General features: G+C 36.6%; 1 long non-coding RNA gene across 1 annotated transcript; it reads left to right on the forward strand.

Annotated features, from left to right (window-relative positions):
• Positions 1–762: 762 nt before the first annotated feature.
• On the forward strand, positions 763–15,701 carry LOC139585024 (uncharacterized). Its single transcript, XR_011676912.1, has 3 exons — positions 763–939; positions 3,139–3,300; positions 15,147–15,701. It is a non-coding gene; the product is annotated as an uncharacterized lncRNA (long non-coding RNA).
• Positions 15,702–15,932: the final 231 nt, after the last annotated feature.

Genomic DNA, 15,932 nt, shown 5'->3' on the forward strand with positions numbered 1-15,932 from the left:
ATAGAAACTTGCCTAAAAGCATATTTTCTTTGTTAAATGTCTCTATGTAACATTGTCTACCAAATGTTGCTGTGTTATTATTAGACAGAACAATAAGTCATGAGGCTTGGGAAATATTCTGATTTCAAACATTTCATCATGTTTATTTTCCCTATTATGCAAATCTGTAGAAAATGAAAAGAAGCCCTGCATAGCAGTTTGTGATAAGTCAGCAATGTTTTGTCCATTATTCTTCAGTTTTTCTTGCCAAAACCTCTTGACTTTGTTACATTCATATATTCTTGCAACCATTAAGTGATGAGGAGGAACAGTCATGAAAAAGCATCAGTTTATCTTGTTATCCTATTACAGTGATTTCATGTCTGTTAGGAACTGATTTTTAACATTACTCCTACACATTTGGTGACTGATATACTGATGAAAAGACCTGAGCACACTTTGCATTTCACTTTGCATGACAGAATGAATAATAGGTAGCGTACGTTTTTAAGATGTAGCAACAGATCCTACAGGATCTTTGCTTTTTACCTATATGTGCAATCCAAACACTTTTGAAATCAACATGCATCTTTCCATTGCTTTTAATGAATACAGAATTTTATCCTTTACTTCACAGAATATGGCAAATTTCTTGCTTTAGTACCAGCTATATTTAGATAACTTCTTGTGCCCCAAAAGTCTGCTTAAGTCAAGTAAAGCACCTTGTGCTAAAAGATGGAGGAATTACTTTAGAAGTTTCTTTTTACAGCTTTAAATATTTCAGGATGAGTGGAGGAGAAGTAACATATCTGCCAAAGGAGCCTGGCTGAACTACAGGAAGCTGATTCATGTGACACTGGTTCTGTGCCTCTCCTGTCCCTGGCATGGATACACAGCACAGGAGCTGTGTGAAAACTCACCCCTACCAAACGAGGGGAAAATGCACACTTTCTCTTACAGGTAAGAAGTTAAAGCCTTCTGTGTATTTCTTGTACCAAAACCTGACATGGATGTTGCTGAAAAACCAAGGCCAAATGCATTTGAATTCCATTACTATATAACTTAAAAATCATTATTCTTCTGAAAAATGTTTAGCTAATTTAACAATGGCCTTTCAAAAATGCATTTGTCACATTTTACTGTAATGACAAAACAGTTCCTCTCTTAACTGAAAAATGTAATTCTACACCTAATTTCTTTGTCTTTCCTTACTGTGCTATGCCCAAACTAAAATAAATGCATAAATTAAAAAAATGCATTGTTGTTGCTGTTGTCATGTTCATCATACTTAGTAATTTTTCTTTCTGTTACCAAATTATGGCACAGCTTCCTTTAAAACAACAAAAACAATCCCCGCCCCCCCAAAAAAAAAAAAAAAAAAAAGAGAGAAAGAAGATAAGTAAGTCTTACTTAGCTGAATTCAAGCACCTGCAGTTGGTTTTCAATCCATACTTCACCTAGTTATGTGATTAGCACCTGTATATGTATTTTCCTATTTAAAAAACCTTTCCCTTTTTGCTGCATTCATGCTGCCAGCCTTCCTGTGGCCATGAGCCAAGAAGGGGGGCCACAACAGAGCCTGCAAGCAGTACTTTTCAGGGTTTACAGAACATGGGCTTCTCCAGTGAATAGTGAGAGACAATCCTTCTTGGCCCATCACAAAGCAGTGTGGAGGCAGTTGTGAGTCTCACAGATACTTTGACCCAGATTACAGAACAGAAGATGCTATTTTTTTTATCCTGTAAGGCTGTTCGAAGGAAAGACATTTCTCTTGCTGAGTAAATGGTAGTTGCAGAAATGTGCAGTGATATTCATTAGTCAGTGGGAAAGAAGAATGTTAAATTAGTCTGTGCCTGGTGGATTGAGTCAAAACCCAGCTAACCCAGCTGTAAAACTGATGTAGTTGTGTAGGAGAGATTATACTTCTTCTTAGAATACCCAACAATAATCAAAAAAAGAAAAAAAAATCTCATTTTTAAAGCAAAAGCTCCAAATTGGACATTTTTCTTTGTGAATGGTTTATGAATGTAGTTTTCTTAGAGACTTTTTTCCCAGGGAAGAGTAAATGTAAATTTTATAAATTCAATTTAAAAAAAAAATCCATGTGTCAGCTACTCTCTTTTGTAAACCTCAAAAAATATAGCATATGCTGTTATCAAAGCTCATGTAATCTGTTTTTCATTCTTTCTGTAGCACGTGTCTCTGAATTCATATATTAGTGTGAGGAACAATCCTAACATACATTTTATTTTTTCCCATACCCTCAGGTAGGGCTGTTGCTCCAGGAGGCAATACAGGGTCTGGGGAAAGTAAAGAAAATCACAAGGGAGACTGAGAAGAAAATGAGCTATTTAGTTGAATAAATAATTACATAAAGTAGGACACAAGATAAAAGACATGAATATGTTTAAGTATCGTTTGTAAAGCAGAACTAGTTTATATCCCTAGCTGAATTAATGATGATGTCCAGTGAATACCAAGGGAGCTAGACTGAGGCTACTGCTGTGGATGAAATAAAGGTTTGATTAAAAATCTGTTTTAAGGAAAAGAACAAGGGAAATAATCCTGTTCACTTCGGCAGGTCCTAGCTGAATTGTCTCCATGTCCAACCTATATATAGAATTCCCATATGTCTTCAGGTAGGCACGCAAAAAAGAGTGGGATTTTTTAAGATTGTGAAACATGGAAAAACCTTTCCCATATTTACAGAATAACCCTTTTAAGCATGCACATTGTACAGTTATGCAATGTTTCACCAAAACTATATGTTCTAAACATGCCTTAGTATAGATGCAAACACTTGATAAGAGTTCAACACCAAATGCTTACATAATGCAACAATGTACACTATTTCAGCACTCAGTGAATCCCAAAGAATTGTGCTGGACATTGCTTCAGTGGAAGGTAGCCAAGAAAGGGTCAGCTAGATCCACTTAAAAATATGCCTATAAGCTACAAAACTGGTTGTGGTGAACAGTTGTGGGGTGTGAAACATTCCATGTCCAAAATTGTGGATGGTTCCTCCACCCACAATTCAGGACTAATATTAGCCTAGTTCTGCAAATAAATACTAAATGCATACTTTGGGACAGCAAGTTTTTGAAGTCTGTCCTTACCAATAAATGAGGATATTCCAGCATCTGAAATTTTCATTGACAGAGATTGATTGAACAGTGATGTATGGAGCTTGGAGAAGAGTCAAGAATTGCCACATGGCTACAGCAAGTCCAGATGAAGCAGACTGCAGTTCAAAAGAGGGGAGCTGGCATAAAGCTGAAAGAAAGAAGAATTCTAGTAGATTGGAAAGAGACCTGAATCAAGGTCAGAAGGTTTCTCATGAATAATTGAAGGCTTTGGTTAGTTTTATTTCTGTTGCCCTCCAGAATTATGCATTGCTCTTCAGCAGGAATGAGATATTTTATTCAAGATGTTCAGAGACTCACTTTTGCTGTGGAATCTTTTAGAAATGTGTTAGTTTCTTTTTCTTTTTTTTTCTCCATCAAGTAACTCTGCTATCTTTCAGCCCAAATCCATGTTTGTGCATACAGCATTACTTTCTTTAACTATAGTATATAGTGCATCTGCTGAAGTGTTACTCATATTGTGAATTGCCAGCTAAAATGGTTACCTTCTGCTCAGTATTTGTCTTTCTTGCCCAGACCAAGTAACCAGGTTGATTTTGCATGTATGAGGATAACTCTTACAGCTCACTTAGAGTCTTGTCAGGAGAACCATAGAAAGAATCTTCCCAGTTAATTGCAGCATATTCTTACCTTTGCAAAGAAAGAGGTTTAGTCAGTGTGCTTATTTGGCTTTTAGATCTCAGTTTGATAGCCTGCCAAAACATTTTGTCTACTTTCAATTCTCTGTCTCTGCACAGACCTTCAGTGACACTTTCCATCTGAGTTCTGTTTGTCACTGAGTGAAGATGATAACTTAGTTCTCAAAAGTGAAGTCAGTGTGTCAGATATGGGTAATTTAAGTATGTCCAGAAAGCCTCAGGCTTAAAAACTTCAATAAACTCTGGCATTTTAATTGGTATGCCAGATTCATCATTTGTTTCCACTTTGTCATCTTACCACAGGAGAAGTATACTGTCATTTGTCTACAATGACTGTAATTAATGTCTCAGCTTGCAATTCAGTCTTTGGAGGGCTGCAACTGGATAATACATTCTTTGCAGTGCACTAAGAAACTAATGTATCTGCTTGTCCAAAATTACAGTACAGCTCCTTTATGCTGACAGACATTTGTTTATATTCACTCAAGTGAGTTTTTAGGTTGATCCTTGTCTAAGCAACTTGTTAAGTGATTAATCTTTATTTTCCTGGTTGCTGATGTGTAGTGTGCCGATTTTTTTTCTTAAAACTTTCCATCATCTTATAAATGACTTGATTGCTTTCTGGCTTCTGGGGGAAAGAAGTAAAAAATAATTTTTTTAGCCATTTTTTTACTATCAAAACAGTTGTATAATATTCCCTGAAATGTATAATGAATATGTATGAAAAAAGAAGAGTTGATAAATGGGAGAGACAGCCCCGACAGAAATTACCACCATTGAGATGTCATTCTTACTTATCAGATATTTGAATAACAATAGTGATTATATAAACATATATATGTGTTTCTTCTTCACACCCATAATTAACTATGCAGAAAATAACTGTTGTACTCTCATTACTATGTATAATAACAATGGTAGGCAATTAACAGTGCTTGCCTAAAAGATTCTATGATAATTGTTTGAAAAGGGATTCAAGGCTTAATGACTATTTCAGCAATCACTGCAGTAAGGGCTTTATGTAAGAAATTAGCAGATGGCATAATGAAATACTTTTCTTCTGCTCTTGGGTTTGTACAATGTCCTGCTCATCTGTTTCCATTGGGTGCTAATGCGCTTCTCTTGTATTTAATATCTGACTTTCCATTTGATCCCTTCAAATCTCTCAGCAACACAGCAAAGCATAATTGATTCCTTGGGAGTAGAGGGGAAAAACCAGCAAAAATGAGAACTTCTGGAGGGCAGAGGGATCCTTTGAGAGCTGCTCTGAAAGGAACAGTGCTACAGGAGCAGACCCTGTCAAACCATGCAGCACCACCTGCAAGACTTTTCAAAAGAGGGGAAAGGAGTGAGCAGGACGCTGCAGTGCTTTTATAACCTAATTATACCTGCTCCCAAAGCATCCCATTCAGCCCAGCAACATTGTTACTGAATCTTTAGTTCCACAGTAGTACCAAATTTCAAAGCGAAACAATTGCCCCAAAGGAGCTCAAATGAAACAAGGCTATTAGTCAGGAAGCAGAAAAAAAGGCAATTCTCATTTGAGAATGAGAATTTTTATAAATCCATGAAATTAATGTATTGGTGGACTGGGAAAAGAATGAAAGAATTAGAACAGATGAGTGTGCTGTGATTAGTACTCCCTTCAAATATTTATTTAGCTAAAATAATTGGCAACTAAGTACCAGATAATGACATTTGTAATATTAAAATATAAACCACAAGAAACTACAACAATATCTAATAAAAGAGAGTGTAGTCTATGAATGTAGACATGTCTAATACCTGATTTGATATTATGCAACCAGTATTATTCATTATTATGCATTATCATACATTACCTGTTGGAGGCATTAGTTAGGTCTTCAGAAAATGTCCTATTGGTTTTTCCTACCAAGTGAAATGCAGGGATATAAGTCTGAGTTAGAAAAGAGAAAATAAAACATGATGAATTGTGAGGTCCATGATGTCTGTCATTCTTTTAAAAAAGACTCAGTGGAGCAACAACGGAGGTGAAGAGAAATAGAAGGAGAAGTGGGTATCACAATACCTTACATCAAGTGTTTAATGTAGGCACCTACATAAGAAAAAGTCAGCTAAACACCTATTAAGGTATAAAAGAGGAATAAGCACTTCTACAGCAGCTTTCCTCTCATCCTAATTTAGATACATGAATTCTAGTTGCTTACAGAGCTGGGAAATTATTTCCACAGTTGATTGTTATCTTTCATGTATTTACAGGATCTTACCTATTGTATTTGATTCAACAAGGTTTATGTAGCCACAAGAAAAAGTCAGAAATAATCCTGCTGATTTCCATTTAAATAACCATAAAAGCTTAGCTCAGTATATATGCTGGACAAAGGGACAACAGAGAGAGAAAATATATAAGGATAAATTTATTTACAACAGAACAGCTCAAATGGTTGGTGAGCATGAAATGAAAAGCAAGACATTTTTAAGGACAGATGGTTATCTAGAGAAGAAGTGAAGCCATGAAGACTAAGACAGAAAAAGTACAAAATCATGGAGAGCTAGCAGCGTAGTTTGAAGAAGATCTCCCAAATTTAAATCTTGAGTTTTGTGGTTCAAAAATATCACTATTTTTATAGTATTGAACAGGGAACTGTATAGGAATATAAAGTAGTTTCCAATAATTTGAGTAAAAAAAAAGTATTAATAAATTCAGTGATACTTATTTGTTAAAAATGATCTATTGTCATATTATCAAGCTTTATGTAGTCCCTATTGTCTAGATTATGTCTCCTATCAGTGCTATCTGTGATGTTTAACGTTTCTTTGTAATTTTCTTCTTTGGTTCTTTTCTTCTTCAAAGAGAACGTTCCAGAGTTGTCATTAATATGCACATTATGCAGCATAGTCACTTAGACCAGCACAAGTAACAGCAAATGTCACTTAATTGGGAAAAGTTCTGCTGTAAAAGCAGTGTGAAAGTATTCTGAAAAATAATTATGTAAAATTAGAAGTAGTTTATTCAACTGAGCAGACAACATGTTTATTCATACTTGTAACTTCATTAGTGCCTGAATGAAGTATAGCATTTCTTTCTCGAGTCTTGTGTGCATTTGTGAATCAATACAGCTCTGGGAATGTAAGCTAGATGCTATCCCTAATTTTATGTCAATAAGAGAGTAAGTGCCTTAACTGAACTTCAGCTATCTAAAAGTTAGACATCTAGATTGTTCAAGACAATATTAGGCATCTAGATTTTGTCAATAAGCATTGAACATCTTTTTTTCTTATCCCTGCTGCTTCAATTCCCTGTCCTCTGGAGGCTTTCACTGCTATTAAAGCTAGATTGAACAGCAAGCTTTGACTAACCTTTAAAGGGTTGAAATTAAGTGAGAGAAGTCTCTCTTAGATTGTCATTCTATAAGCTATTGGTTTATCACTGTGCCTATTTCAAGCCATCAAAGAGATGGGCTGTAGGTTGTGTCACTTAAGGTTCAGAGTTAAAATTCACCACAAGACTAATATATATCAATGAGATGACAGAAAAAATAAAGTCAGTTTGACTTGCTGGTATTCCACCTGAATGAGTAAATTTGTCATTAAAAACAAGCTCCAAGTTTTAGAAGCTGCAAACGTACAACACATTTTTGTATAAATATTGCTTTGAGTAAAAGCTCACAAGACACAATTTGTGGGCTAAAATATAAAGAAAAAATAAGTACAGTGAAGTCTGAGCAAAACTCTTTGAGCAGGTAAAAAAAAAAATTCTTATCTTTGCATCAAAGATGGAAGAGTCCTCTAACAAGACATGTATGTTTCTGTGCATATCAACACCTGGTCATCCTCACTGAGGTATCCATCACTGTAATTCCATTTTGCAACTAATGGTCCTGTTCTAGAAACATTTCCTTCTGGAAACATATGGAAGCTGGCTCCAAAGGCAAGTTGGAAACCCAGCAACTAAAGACAAGAGATCATCACATTGTACCTGAGTGCCTCTTGTAGGGAAACACCAGCCACATAGGCAGCAAGCAGAACAACATGACGCTAATTACAGTAATTTTAAGGGAGAAATTTCTTAACTGAGGCTGAGTTAAGAATTGTACTGTAAAAGGAATGATTTTATGCACTGCAATTTCCTCAAGATCAGGCTTTTTAATGTTTAGTAACTAAAAACACTGTATTAAAGTAACCCCTGCTGCTTGACACTAAAAACTTTGCTAGGGCAATAATTTTTTTAAGACAATAAAGCTTATGTTATTTTTATGGTAGCTTAACATGCACATATGACAATATTTCTTTTATTCAGTTCTAAAGATCTTATAGCTCAGTAAAAGTTTTCTACACATTTAGTTGCAGACTAATTTATATTTCAGAATGCAAGACGAGATACTTCAAGCATCAGAAGAGGAACAAGAACAAGTTTTTCTGTGTCTTATAAATGCCTTTGGAGAGAACTACTGGTACTCAAATAGCACAATTATTCTCAGGGAGATTTCTTCCTTTGGTCAAGTTGCTCCTACCACGGCACCTGAACACTTCCACCACTCCTCTGCTCCTCCCAGTTTCCAAAACACACCTTGTGTCCATATTTTCATTAACAACTTTATCATCCTCTCTAATTGAAATGATTATTTCAAGTGGGCTTGTGGCCTGCCATCTGCATGTGATTGGCTGGATGGGCACCAAGGCCACTAAATGTGTTTCATGTACGTTTTTGAGGACCTGAGTGTTGAGCAGCAAAGATTTGAGCCTTTCCATTCACAGTCAGCAGTTTGCCCTTTGTAACAAGTTGTTTGTGCCTACCCAGCCTGCCATCCCCTGTGGCACCTTGATGCCTGTTTCCAAAAATAGCAACATACAGACAATACCTTCCACCAACCACTGCTTAGAATAAACAAGGAAATGGCACCTCAGAAAAATTACATTTTTAACATTTCACATTTCTGTTCCCCAGGCTGATGTCATGCTGTGCTTCAATAAGAGGTTTGTTAGGACAATAAAATAGCAACCATCGGCTTTTTTTTTTTTTTAAAGTCATTCTGACTGCCAGAGGGAATGCAGGAATTACATTTCTGATGTACATTTAAAAGTTGATGTCAACACTTGGGTTCAAGGTCCTTGCAGAAGTAAGTTTCACCACATAGCAGGGATCTGCTGATCCCGGGGAACCTGAAGGGATTGTTTTTCTCTACAGTTATCTGAAGCATTTATTGGTATGATTTTCTGTTTCTAATTCATTGCTTCACAGGAGTAACTTTTCAGAGTGGAAATGGTGTTTAGAAAATTACCACTACCTTGAAGTCATTGAATTGAACTTACTCCACTGGGAGAAGTGATAGTTTGATAATAGGTGGCATATATACCTTAATTCTCTGACACAGTCACTTAATCTTTTCCTCTTTCTTTTTAAGGAATGCTGTAGTTAGCCATCATAACTGCTAAAAGCTTTCTTAAAAATTTTCATTTGTCTTTTTAGTCATCTCTACTACTCCATTTATATTTTTGACAGCAAACACTTCAGAGACTGAGTTATTTAAAAAAGCCTGTTTTCTCTGTAGTTGCTAGACTTCACTGTAACATGCCTCTGGGTCCTTTGGTTTTTTTTTTTATTTTAAAATTGTTTTTTATCACATTGTGTGAAACATGAGTTATTTCTAGCTCTTCCTGCCACATGGAAGAAAATGTAATTTCTTTCAGGCAAGTTGTTGTTGTTACAATAAAACCTAGCATCAACAAGCTAAATTTTCTGTTTTGGCAACAAATTCACATCAATTTTTCTTTACTATTACTGCTGAGGAAAAGGTATCTGATGTAGAAGTTGTCTGGGCTTAACATCAGGCTGAGTCTCAGCTGGCAGAGCAAGAAGTAAAAGGGTGAGGGAGGCATCTCCTCTGTCAATAGCAATTCTTCAAGAAATGAGGAGCCAGCAAAATTATCTCAAATCTCTCCCTCTTGAAGGGCACAAATACAGCACAATGTTGCAAGCCCTTTGTACAAGCTATAATTGCTTTTTAAGAGCGGTTAATAAGTGACATTAATGCGTGCCTGGGCATCATCCTTCCTTCATGGATTACCACATCCCCAGTCATATACACACACATGCTTTGTAGAGAGCCCAGATGAGATCCTATGCTCCCCAGTCTGTCTTTGAATCACGCATGACCTTTATATACATGCACAAACTCCTCCATATTTAATGTGGGCGTTATCTCTGGCCTTCATTGAAACCTCCTATGTAAATTTAATCTCAAAAACTGCTTCCTGAGGTTGAGGGAACACTTCAGTCCTGCACCTCAGCACCTTCAGGTTGAGCAATCCTTTGTGAGGTTAAGAAGCACAACCTCCAGCTGTCTTATAGACCTCACCTCTCAAAGCTCAAGAACTGTTTTTCTTTTGCCTCTTGAATTTGAGCCACGATTTCTTGGCTCTCCCTTGCAGGCTGGTAGGGTAACCTCTATCTTCATGTCTCTTCCAAATAATGGCAGAATTTATATATGCAAGTGGTTCCTGTGGTGCCCTTTGCATTGTCAGAGTCAGCTATAGTTCTGTCTAACGTGTCTCACTCTCTCGTGCCTTATTCCTTCACAAATTGTGTAAATTTATATTCTTCAGGGAGGGGCTTAGCTGAAACAACAAAATAGGCCAATAATCTCCTACAGGACACTTCAGATTTGGGTTATTCCATAATTTCCTCTGGGTTATTAGGGGTCCTAACCTGGAGGTTAGGACCCTTAACCTGGGGAGTCTGCTGGCTGTTGTGAATCCCAATATACCAGTCCTATACACCTAATGGTAACATGGAGAGTTGCCTTAAGCAGTGTTACCTGTTCCATTCCCTGAACTGGCTATCTCAGCCTTAGGCATTATTAAAGCACAAGTCTAAAGTCTCTTTCCTAAACTGAACCTTGTTATTACTTTGTTAATTACACAGACTATCTGGGAACACCTTCTCTTTCAAAATAAATTTCCTCAAACAGACAAGCCATCATGAGTAAATCCCACACAAGACTGTGCCTGTCCTGACACCATCTGGAATTTAACAAATGTAGCTTTCTATAGTACAGCTGTTTAGATCTGAGGTTGTTTTGTAGATACCTTTTGTACTCAGCAGAGAAAAATAGGCATTTCTGGGCAGAGTTTAATCTCATCTAAATATAAAATAGGCCAGATGATTACATTCTTGGATTGGGGTGAAATGAGCCCAAATAGACTTCAGAGACTATTCCAAGGGCCTGATGCTAAATCTGGATGATGCAAATGTCACATAAGCTTCTGCCCCAAGAAAGTGAAAAGACATAGTCACTTCCTAATTCCTACTAAGAGTGACTCACAAACTGTAATAAAGGAAGAGGCAGTGAGCTGCCACAAAGTCAGTAAAGCCCACAAACCACAGGGAATTGGAGGCAGATAGGCTTTCTTTATTTACAAATAATGTAAGCCTCAGACAGACATTCCTCAGATTGGGCCTCCTGCCTGGTGGTCAGTCACTGCAGCTGGAGCAGAGGATGACAAGCACAACAGCAGGTGGGAGAAACAGCAGCAGCAGCACTGATGGTGAGCAGCCTCTGCTGAGCTCTGGAGACAAAGCTGCACCTTCCTGCTCTTACAACAGAAGAAGACAAGGTATCTTTGCTGCATAGAAGCAGCGTTGTTCTCCTTGATTAACATTGCTTAGTGGGCATGGCAGCTTGTTCCTAGAAACGTGATGCACCCATTTTCTCTCTGTAAACATCTTTATTCTGTAAAAGAGGAAAATTTCCTTTATCCCTGGGGGAAATGGTGTCCTACTTCTATCTAATGGCATCCTCAGAAATGCATACAATAGCAATAATCACTCCGAGGAATAGAGAGGAATTTATAAGGCTCTGCTCAAAATAAACTTCTACATGTTAAAGGGCAAGGTTATTAAAAAATACTCGCAGATGCCTTAATTAAATGAGTCTCCTTTTCCTGAATTCTGAAGTTAATCATTACTCATTCTGAATATCTCAGGCCTGATTCTCCAACAATTGCTTTAGTGCTGCTACTTCTACCTAGAGGTAGAAGCATGGCAGAATTGAAACACATCAGAATTCCAGTGAAAGGAAGGTAACAAGAGATCTCTGGCTTTAAGTTAAGACAATCCTTATTGACTGGTTTTAAAATCTTGACTTAATCTACAGCAGTTTTCTTTACAAAACAAAAATCAATATTTCTGGGTTTAGAAACTAATTTGAATAATTTATTCTTCAGACTACATCTTTTGTGAAAGTGCCTCCTTGTGATCTTTACGTGTAACATGCTTGCATCATCCTGCACCCAGAGAGACAGTAATAGTAATTTTAGTGGATATGTGTGTTGTATAAGATTTTGCTTACTTCACTGACATCTGTCTCTCTGCTTGTTTGTGAAAGTTTGATTTTTAGCCTGCCTCTCTAACTATGCCACTTCATTCCAATAGCTGGTTTGTATCCTTCCCCTGTTAATGTTAGAACAACTCCTGCCTGGGACAATCAGGTTCATTGCTAAGGGTCTGATCCTTTAGGTCTCAGCTCCCAGAGGACTGGGCCTTTTGGCTCCTGTAAGTTAGAGTTTCTTTCTTTTATTTATTTATGTTCTGAAGTCCCTGAGAACATGGTGACGAGCCAGTCACAGGAGCACTGTGAGCCCAGTGGCCCCAGAGCCAGTACAGGGCTCAGTGGTCTGCCTGGGGGCTGCTGTGGCTCAGGGACTCACCGGGGTTTTGTTAGAGGCAAGTCCTCCATCCACTAAAGGCACAGGATAAAACCTTTTGGGACCATGACTTACTGAGTACTCACACACAAGGCCAGGATTGGAACCTGCCTCCTGTAGGGTCAGATGTTTCGCCCAACTTCTCTGCTGTTCTTTCTCAATTTCTTACTGAAACGATGTGGGTTTTTTTACAATCAGCCATTGCTGGGAGCATGTTTTCAAGCTCTTAATTATGCAGCAATTATTCACACTATATACGCTTGTATGTCGCAAATTTTTATGTTTCCTTCCGGAAGTGTTTTAGATGTACCAGATTACTTCGTGTCCTAAAGGTCTAAGCAGTGACTTCTAACACCCATGTAACTCCTAGTCCCAGCTTGTCCCAACTCTACTGACAAGTATGATCTCTTTTCTTTCATTTATATCGTACCACATGACATACATGGGCATCCTTTGAAGAACTATACATTTAAGTTTAAATATGCAAATCTATGTCATAGAACTTTTCGTTTCAGGATGTTCACTTGGTAAAAATTGAGTTACAAGGTGAAGGAAGACAGGCATCATTGGGCCCATCTGAAATTTTATATTCATCAGATTGAATCTTTAATGGGCAGAGCATGATAAATCAAAATTAGATTTCTTTATGGAGCTTGAGAAACACCCCTCCCCTTTTTTTTCCCCCAGAACTTGTGATGCTGAGTAGTTCCATTAGAGGAAAACTTCCAAGGTCATAGTTGGTGCATTGCCTCAGGAACCTAATGCATTCAAAGAGAAGTTGGAAAGAATATGTCTCTCAAGTATGCACCTCACCATCATTAACATCTACCAGACATGCCTTAGTTTATATTCAACATCATCAAGTCAACTTACAGCCTTGCTGACACAAATTCAGGAGCTGTAGTAGATTTGCCATTGTACTGTGCTTTTTTTCCCAGAAGTCTATATTAGCTGCAGTTTTCCTTTCATATTTCCCCCTGTGATAATAACTGGGCTTGTTATATGCTGCATTTTCCTTTAAGAGTTTTATCTCTTTTTGAACAAATAGCATGGCAACTCAGGAACCAAAATAATAACTTGAACACTAAATACACAATATCACCAGAAATTTTCACTTTTTAAAAAATGGGAAATGTCACTAAAAAATCTTATACAAAAAGGAAAAAAGAATATTTTTGGGGTATTTTGGTCTAGTTAATGCTAATTTTACTTTTAGATTTTTGTTTTGTATTATTGAATTGGTGAGAATAAGAATTTTTATGGTGTACCTGATCCAAAAGCCTCATGGTAGCAGTCTTCAAAAAAGGAATTTTCCTGCTTGTTTGGATGTTTCTGCAGATTTTCAACCCAGAGCACTGTTTAATTTTAAATAGCCAAATGATCTCATAAAGAATAACGTTCTGACAGATTAAAATATATCCACTTAGAAAGTAAGTCATGCAGTGCTGAGACATTAAAATACTTGCTTTTATTAAAAAAAGTCTTTCATTATGAGTATTCTTTGAAGGAAGTGGGCTTTTTTTAACATGGGAACCTCTGGTGTCCTAAAAATATTTGGATTAAAAACCATCCATACTTTCCTACTTTCACCAAAGAAAACCAAGTCAGCAGAACTTCAGAGACCTCTCAGTAAAGGATAATTGTCAAAGTAGGGCTTGGGAGGAGGAGAAAAATTATTCAAATATATTATGAAGAATACCATCATTTTACAAGGAATCTTAACAATTTTCAGAGAGGTTACTGTACTAATTGCTAGAACTTTATGAATGTGTATAAATAGAGTGGGTCAAAGAGTCTTCCTTCAATAAAAAACTTGACCAACTGCCAGCATGTAAATGTCAATGAATTATTTGACAAAATTCTTCTTTTTGTCATCTGCTTGCATCTGTTCTTCTCCTGTCCTCTTGATAACAAGCAAACACAAAAGAGGTCCTGGAGATATTATTTTTACTGAATCAGGTTCCAGGAAGCAAAGGTGTGATGTGCTTTTTATTGACAAATACAGGAAAACTGAGTCAATGTCGAGAGAGTTGTTTAGGGAACAAATGGATAAGTAACGACATGTTATAGCACTGAGGTCCTAAATGTTGAAAAGGAGAATTACAGGTAAATTACATGTCTAGGCCTAATGGTTGGTCTGGGAAGTTAAAGAAGGTTCAAGTGAAATATCTATTTTATGAGAAATCCGGTATCTACAGCATTTGAGAGAATATAGATTAGGAAACATGTCAGTGAGTAGGTAATGGTTCCTAGAATCGTGTGAACTCTCTCTCAGGCATGATCAAAGAAGGACATGTTCTTCTTCAGAGAAAAATTGAAAAATAAAGTTGTGTCTCTCACACCCCGCAACTGAAGACTTAAAAGAAAAAGCATAGTGAAAATATTCTGCCTGAGCCAGACCTGGGCTTTAATACTAAACACCAAGGAGCTATAGGGATTTTTAAGTTCAGAAAATAGATGTCTAATTGTCATCTGGGTAGCAGTAGAGGACAGGAAAAAAGATTACAACTAATGTGAAAGAAGAATATAATTTGGGATTAAAGGAAAGAAAATTATTTCACTCTTAAGGGAAGAATTATAAAACCATTCATAGATAAAATGGAAATGCACTGGTCAAATTAACTATTAAAATGACAATATTTAATTAATACAATAAACTAACTTTTAAATGTAATTTTTCATTTTTTTTAATCTTTAGACCAGATATGGTATTGTGGGCTTGTGAGACTACCAGAAGATATTGTTCTACCTGCTGGAAGTTGATGGATCTTGTGAGTCTCTACCAACTCAGGATATTCGATTACCTGGAAACACAAAACCTCTGTCTTGACCTTACAAACAGAACTTTGCCCAAAAGTCCTTAAATGAAAATATTAAAAAGATCTTTTCTTGTAATAAACCCTCTGTCAGTATCCAGAGTCAGGGCTCAAAATTTTACTAGGCAACAGATGCTTATAAAGAAATGTGAGTTAAAGGTAAATAAAATGTATACACATATAAAGATATATAAAAAGGAGAGTTAATACCATTTAGGAAACCATGACATTTAGTGGGCTTTTTCTTAGAGCCTCCCTTTTTCTTTGCCATTTTTAAAAAGTTTATTCTTTGTGTATTTGCATTCATGTTCTTCTAAGAAAAGCTGGCTCTTAAGCATCACAATTTCAATAAAAGGACAGTTATATCACCATTTTCCTGATGTATTTACCTTTTGTGGGGTTGGAAGGAAACTAAATAAAATCACATATGACGTGTGGCTTTATTTCTACTTTATCTTTATTGTTATTTGTTTATATGGTAATCTATTTGATCAATGAATAAAAACATTGTCTGGGTTATTTTACCACCCTGGAAATGCTGTCTTATTGTTGTGCTTTGTTTGCTGAAATATGCAGGAATTATCAGAAATAGTTATTACTTTTGCTTTGTCCCTTATATTAATGCTATATTTCAGCATACTTCTTTGACAGACTCATTTAGACACGAG

Source organism: Agelaius tricolor, unplaced genomic scaffold (genome assembly GCF_023055355.1).
Source record: "Agelaius tricolor isolate 1412-34295 unplaced genomic scaffold, bAgeTri1.0.p SCAF_2, whole genome shotgun sequence".
NCBI classification, from domain to species: Eukaryota; Metazoa; Chordata; class Aves; order Passeriformes; family Icteridae; genus Agelaius; species Agelaius tricolor.